Raw genomic sequence first — 8464 nt, forward strand, 5'->3', positions numbered from 1 at the left:
TGTTTCCAAAATGTGTGAAAAACACATGAAACCTGTTTGATGTTTCTATAGCGTTTATTTAAAAAGTCAAATCACTTTTCCCCCTGTAATTAACCGCTGATGAACTTCACCTGCGCTCATAGAGAAGACCCCGCCCCTTCCCTGTAGACCGATTCCTATTGGCTGAGCTGCGTGTCTGTCAGCCACACACACCTGCTTTTATTGCGAAAATGAGGGAAAGAGTTTGGGATCTCGGCGGTGGCGGCAGCACGAGCTCTTCAGCGTCTTCTGGATCTGACTTGGAAGTTTCTCCACAAGGTGAGTTCAGTTTTCTTCAAGAAAACATTTAAGTTTAAATGACTTGAGATGTTTTGAATAAAGTTAACAATGAACCCCTTGTGCAGGTGGAGGAGCTGAGCCGTCATCTGTCCGGAGACTCGCACCGACTTCAGGTAGTTCCTGCGACCGCTTTGTGTTTGGGATGTCTGGGGTCGGCCATTGTAGATGCTGCCAAATTAAATCATTGTTTTGATTGAAAAGATTAGTACTATTTTTGCTCTGGTGACAGTGGTCTAACTAGTCATGATTAAATCCGGTTTAAATATAATTCCATGCGGCCTTTGATTGGTCTGAACGCACCTGAGCGCAATCGGCTAATTGAAAATAGGGCGGAGTCTTGTTTGTTTGGCTTCAGGCAAGTCTGTGTAACGTGATTTTTAATTTTTGTAAATGTAGGCTATATCTTTTTCAATTTAAACCTGGGCCTTAGTTATGTTGTGGCTCCTCAGGCCATTGTTTTATTGGATAATTATCATAAGCATTATTTTTCACAAAGTTCACATTGAACACAATTTACACCAAACATAATTACAATAATTATTAATTATAATCAAAATACTCACTATAATGACTCATACAAAATGTAATAATCAATCAATTGTTTTGTATAGCCCAATATCACAGCAGTCAAGTTAATTATAGATGTATTATATTCCTCATATTTGCAGTAACAATAATTTTAAATAGGATTATATTTTACCATCTGCTCCATCATAGAAACAAAAAATTTTCAATCCTTCAAATATAGTTTGTCAAAATGTTAAACTTAGAAACTAAAATGCTGTAGTTTCTGTATAAGGATTCAGTGATATTTTGCTGCTTTGTTGTGGAATTGGAATCTCTAAGAACTAAATGTAAGAAATTAGTGGATCTTAATAAAAATGCATTATTTCTAGATCATGTTGTGGTTTAGACAAAAAAGCAAATTCCTTTGTAATTTACTACATTCACCATTAGATTCTACGGGAGCTCAAAATCCATGAACTAAATCTGTAGAAATGCAAAATCAAGTGACCAAGTATGAGGGCAAAAAAATGCAACCTGAAAACTCTAACAATGGGCCCCTTTTTAATGTCGGAGTTTTAAATATGTATCAATTCATATCAGTGTTTAAACCTGACAAATGCTTTAGAACATCTTTTTTAGACACAGGCTTAAATAGCTTGATGTTTTTGCCTCAGTGTAGCCTTTGAATTGTATCTTTTTGCAAAAATCAGAACTTGGGGCTCAAGTCCTTGGGAAATCTTTATTGCGTTTACAACTCTTGCTTGTTCTCTCCCAGGTCTGCGGCTGTTCAGAACTTTTGAAAATCCACATCAGCGAGAGCACGGCGGCCATGCTCCTCCAGAAGACTGTCCTCAGCCTCCAGCATGACCTGTAAGTATGCAGCTTTGTAGTAGGAGCCCCATCTTCTGGATATTTACACCTTCTGTAAAAAGAGGTGGGGGTGTAGGTCGGTGTCCTGAAAGGAAATACCCTTCCTTACTTCACAAAGTAGGAAAGGTGTGTCCAGTCAGGGCACCCACCTACACCCCCACCTCTCCTTACTTTCTACAGAAGGTGTAGATCAGGCATGGGCTTAAAGGATTAGGCCAGTTTTTACATACTGAGATATGTTTGCTTAGACGAGTTTATTTGTACCCGTCTGGTTTTCCCCCGTGCTGTCAATCACGTAAACACAGCGCAGACGGCGTTAGCATTTAGCCTCTCCTCTATAGCTCCAAACTAGGCCCAGATAGAAGCTTCCCAGCTCTTCCACGTTTTCCCTATTTAAATATGGTTACGTGATTTGCTACATTACAAAGTATAATTACACAAAATGAAACAATGTGGATTTTCTAAGGCGTAATGATACTTAACTGTGCAGATGCCAAACTACCCCTGGTATTACGCCTTACAATATAGTTCCCCCTTTCATCCGCATTGTTTAATTTTGTGTAATTATACTTTGTAGTGTAACAATTACAACCATATTTAAATGGGGAAAATGTGGAAGAGCTTGGAAGCTTCTATCTTGACCTAGTTTGGAGCTATAGTGTAAAGGCTAAATGCTAACGCTATCTGTGTTGTGTTTACGTGACGACAGGTACAAATAAACTTGTCAAAGCTAAGAACATCTCACTATGTAAAAACTGTGGCCTATTCCTTTAAATTGCTCGATGTTATGAAACAAAAACTTTTAATCTTTTATTGCATTTATTGGTCACACACATTTACAACTCTTGTTTGTTCTCTCCCAGGTCTGTGGCGTCCACGACATCAGCGAGAGCGCGGCCAACAGGATCTGCGGATGGTAAGTATGCAGTTAGGTCCTACCTCCCCTATCCTACCTTTTACACCTTGTGTAAAAAGTAGGAGAGGTGGGAGTGTAGGTCGGCGCCCTGACTGGATATACCATTCCTTACCTACTTCCCCAAAAAAGTAGGTAAGGAATGGTATATCCAGTCAGGGCGCCGACCTACACTCCCACCTCTCCTACTTTTTACACAAGGTGTAAGGGGGAGGTAGGATAGGGGGAGGTAGGATAGGGGGAGGTAGGATAGGGGGAGGTAGGATAGGGGGAGGTAGGATAGGGGGAGGTAGGATAGGGGGAGGTAGGATAGGGGGAGGTAGGATAGGGGGAGGTAGGATAGGGGGAGGTAGGATAGGGGGAGGTAGGATAGGGGGAGGTAGGATAGGGGGAGGTAGGATAGGGGGAGGTAGGATAGGGGGAGGTAGGATAGGGGGAGGTAGGATAGGGGGAGGTAGGATAGGGGGAGGTAGGATAGGGGGAGGTAGGATAGGGGGAGGTAGGATAGGGGGAGGTAGGATAGGGGGAGGTAGCAGAGGTGGAGGGCGGCAACACCTGCCAGGGGTCATCCCTCCTATCCCCACCTCCCAGGTAGGGAGGGTAGGGATGCAACCCGACTAGCAGGGACTACCTGCTAGTCGGGTTGCATCCCTACCTTGGAGCTCATTCATACTTCATAAGACGCGAGAACTTCTTGCGTCTTATGAAGTATGAATGAGCTTTATACTGTAAACTCTTGATTTTACTGATTAACTTTGAAAAAACAAGGCTGTTTCCTCAAAGTTAAATCAGTAAAATCAAGAGTTTACAGTATAAAGCTCATTCATACTTCATAAGACGCAAGAAGTTCTTGCGTCTTATGAAGTATGAATGAGCCTTAAAGGAATAGGCCACCGTTTTTATAAACAGATGTTCTTACCTTGGATGAGTTGATGTGTAGCTGTGGTCTTTACTCGTGCCCTGAGTCACTGAGACGGCGTTAGCATATAGCCTCTTTTCATCTATGGATCTAAAGAGGTGGAAACAAAGCTCTTCCATGTTTTCCTCCATTTTAAATATGTTACATGAGCATTTACAGGATCAAAGTATAGTCACTCAAAATTAAACGTGTATTTTCTAAGCAGATAAAAGGGGAACTATACCGCTATTTTGCAATATAGTTCCCTTTTATCTGCTTAAAAAAGACAAGTTTTATTTTGTGCGACTATACTTTGATCCTGTAAATGCTCATGTAACATATTTAAAATGGAGGAAAACATGGAAGAGCTTTGTTTCCACCTCCATTTAGATCCATAGATGAAAAGAGGCTACATGCTAACGCCGTCTACGTGACTCAGGGCGCGCGTAAAGACCACAGCTACACGTCAACTCGTCCAGGGTAAGAACATCTCAGTATTTAAAAACTGGCCTATTCCTTTAAGCCCATCTACGTCATACTTACCAATGTGGATGAGACGACTGAACTTCACTCCATCTGAAATGAGAGAAGAGGTGTCAAAAAATTGTCGGCATGACTAAATGTGATAATGAGAGTGTACAATAAACTTGAATAAACAGTTCAACATTGCATTAACTTCTCCTGTGGTTTGTTAATTGAAATGGTTTACATTTTTACAACATGTTAGAATAGTTTAGAAAGAAGTTTACCTACTCAAAAAAAAAGGCGACAACTTAATGGAAACACCTTAAGTTGATTCCAATAATTTTAGTTTTTGGCATAGTATTTAGTTAATAATCTATTTAAATTAAAGGGCAAAACAAAGCCTGTAATCTTGGCATGAAATTTGAGATTAAGAGGCCAATGTAACTGGGGAAAGCTTTTTTATATTAGACATGTTTTTAGTTTTACATACTCAGATTGCCATTTTTGTAGCAGTTAATTAACGGTCAAATAAAGTTTTTAAAATAGCACATCCAGATTAGCTAAAGAACCCTTGTCTGCGCTGTCTAGCGACGACAAAGATCTTTGTACCGAGGGCATAAATTAACATCTATCGAAATTATACCATCTGACTTAATGGCTAGTGCACATATCAAATCAAACAAAAAAGCTTCAGACGGCTGTGGATGGAAACCTACCTGGGGTGTAGCTTCTGCGGACTGGGATGTGGTTCTTCTGTGCAACGTCTCCAGACCCAAGCAGCTCCAGCGCCAACTTCAGCTGCACCTGCACAAGACACAGGGTTAGAAAATACACTGGGATAAACAATTAGAAAGACATAATGGATCAAACGTGATAATGGAACTATTAGGCAAGAGCTAAACTTGATCCTCATTGCCAAATCGAGAGTTCCTAGTTTTAGACAGCTTTAATCAGATGGTGATCAGCCGCACGTACTATTAAGATTAGGCACCAGCGCACGAGCTTTAAGGTTAGTGGCTTGGTCAGGGTGAAGCTGATTGGTTGATGTAGGCGTCAATCAGCGCCGCACCTGCGTCAATTAGCGCCGCACCTGCGCCAATCAGAGCCGCACCTGCGCCAATCAGAGCCGCACCTGCGCCAATCAGAGCCGCACCTGCGCCAATCAGCCGCAATACACAAACATTTGAATTTGTTGATTAAGAAATTTGGGTTCAAACGGCACATGAAATTAAACTAAAATGAACAAAACTTGTGTAAAGACTTTACTGATCATTGAAGTTTGGTTAATAGTGACATTTGCCTCTGGTTTTAGTGTTCACTTAAGATAATTAAATGCATATCTGCTGATCTTAAATTAAAACCAACCTTAAATCGGTCCGTTACTGGCAAGTATTAATTTGGACATTTTAATTTGGTCTTAGTCTTAATGAAAATTTCGGTTTTAATTAACGTTTTGTGAAATTCTTCAAACATTTCAGTCAACGAAAATGACAATTTAGTAGGCTAAGCCAAGCTTCACATTTATATAAACTTATGTTAACATTAAATTAGGTTGCACTGCCACATGGACCTGATTTCTTCCACATCATGAACAAAGTGGTCGCCTTGATGTCACGGGGCTCTTTCAAACTGCGTCATTGGAAATTATGATTTGCTTTAGTCAATAATAACTGGATATTTCCCTAATAGTTCCAATCTAATTGAGATGTAATACTTTTAAATGAGTTTAAGTCTAAAATGAGTTGCAGAACAGCGTAAACTCACCAATGTAGATACTTCTTCAGAGTCAAGAGCCAGAAGTGTTGCTGCCGCTGCTGCTCCCAAACTCTTTCCTTGATTTCTCCATTATAACAGCTGCTGACAGACAGAAGCTCCTCCTACAGGGCGGGGCTTTCACTGCAGGAGCGCAGGTGGAGCTCATTACCTGCTGATTGCACAATAGTACCTCCCCCAAAATGTGTCAACTTCACAAATAAAACCTTACATCCAATTATAATGAATACATAAGGATAAAGTATATATATTGCAGAAATTCGGTTTATTACCAAAATGGTGGGAAAAACAAACTACTGTGTGATCAAACATAATATATATTTACAGTTACTGAAAATGTAATGTAATGTGTTTGGTTACTTGTGTGTCGTCTGTAAACCAGAGCTTGTGTTTCCTACATAACCCAGTCTGTAACCTGAAGCCAGTGAACTGATCCTGCTTTATAGTGCAGAAAGTGTTTATTAAATCAGCAACCAGGTCCCTCAGACAGTTCAGACACTGGATCTTAAAATGAAGTACTTTTATTACTAAGTGTCATCACTAAACTACAATATCACTGCAGCTCTCAGAACCATCACAGGCTCAAGTCAAACTGACACAGGTGGGACCTCAGGGAACAAGTCGTTTCTTAAGCCCTGCAATTTAACCACTCAACCACATCAGTCCACAGCTTTCTTCTGTCATGTGTTTATTTTACTTATCTTCATAGATGCACAGTTCATTTTGTTCAGATTAAACACATTTAACTGGAGCTGTTTGGAGACAGCAGGAGCTCAGAGACTGGAGCAGTTGTTTGTAGTGAACCGTCCGTGATCCAACGTCCGTGATTTTAAACTATAGTCTAATCTCTGCTTCTCAGATAATATTAATATGAGATAGTATATCAGCTGTTTACATGTCTCTTCAATAATCAGATTTACTCCAGAAATCATATTATGATCAGATTTTTGGTGTCCGTGTAAACTTATTAAAGTCTGATTTATGTTTCAGCATTTAACAAGCTAAAGTACTCAATATAGTAGGAGTATAAGTACTAGTAACAGTAGAGAAAAACAGGGTAAATTATGAAAATGTACCATCCCAAACCAGCGATCTGAACATTTGAGCACAGGATTTATTTTGCTCATCAAAACAGAACTTCTCTCGAAAAAACAGGATTTATTTTGCACATTAAAACGTGAAAACAGAAACGTACTTTTTTTTCAAATCAATGCAATGCGGGACAGGAAGTGCAGCACAGATCTTACCGTCCAGGAAGAGATCGTGCAAATAGCCCATGGTGAAATCGCCCTGACCTAATCTACAATTCATAAAATCCTCTATAATGCTAAGCTCTTCTACTTCTAACCTTTTATATCCATATCAAGTTATTAATTTTATCTCAAAATGGTGCAAATTGTCTTAAAATCTGTTACTGTATTGACACAAGCAGAATACAGCAGGAAGCATTACACAGTTTTATTGACATTGAAGAACAAGCCGTACTAGATGCAAAAATGTCCCAAAGTTAAATATTAGGTGAAGCTACCGTTGTACAAATGTACCTTCAGGTAATCCTTATTTATTCTTTAAACAGCTATAATTATTGTTCGATATAGCAGTTTTGTAATAAAACACAATGTAGCGCGCCTTGTTATTATTGTACATAGGTTTTGGCTTGTTAGTGAGTGAAGGCAACAGCGGGTAAAATGGCGTTGGCAAATTTGGCCTATCGAACAGCAGTACGTTATTCACATCATGGCCTAAAACTGTTGTTATACACACAGTTTGTTTAAGGACCACTGCTCTACTCTAAATTTACATAATAGCTCAGGAAAAGAATGAAAGGAAATCAAAAATAGCCATAGGGCACCGCCTGCATTTCAGAGTTAAGATTTTCCACTCCACATGCATTTACAGCAGGGGTCTCCAACCTTTTCACTCAGTCAGCTGCTTTTATGGAACAAAATATGGCATAGATGTCACAAAACAATATTTTTTTGGAACTGCATAGGCCTTAATGAGCTTTTGAAGCGAGGCAATATTCTCTCCCACAGATATTGGTTTCCTACAGGAGACCAGTGTTGGGCAAGTTACTTAAAAATCCCAATATATTCTATATTCGTGATTACTATTAAGTTTGTATAACATATTACTGTTTCAAAAATGTAGCTGAGTTACACTACTTTGAGTTACTTTTGGCAAAATGTAAACTGAAAATAGTAAAAATGCCACAGAGCAAAAGGGAGGGAGGAGATTTCTTTTTCCTTCACTTTCCCCCATTCTCTTGTGTTTTGTAAATTCAGATCTAATGTTATTTGAGGAGAGTTTGGCCTTTTTTCATTCATACATTAAAATTTACTTGAGTTACTTGAATTATAATGACTTATATATTCCCGTATTTTGTCTCACTAAAATGTTATATTCCTTAGTTACTGAAAAAAGTCATTTATTTTTATAACTAGTCACTTTTGTAATACGTTAATCCCAACACTGCAGGAGACCCACCTCAAAGATTAAAACCATTGTAGACTAGCAGATTTACCTTTATAATTTAGCGGCAAAAGCACAGGAGCGGTGATTATAATGAAAAAGACAGTACCACTTGTTATGAATAAAGTATTCCAGTCAGTTAAAAAAAAGACAAATGTAAATACCTGACTTATGTGTAGTTCAGAGGATAAAAATAATGTTTACTGTTTATATTTGACTATGTTTGAATGTAAAATATTGTCTTATTG

This window comes from Gobius niger, assembly GCF_951799975.1.
Source record: "Gobius niger genome assembly, chromosome: 23".
NCBI classification, from domain to species: Eukaryota; Metazoa; Chordata; class Actinopteri; order Gobiiformes; family Gobiidae; genus Gobius; species Gobius niger.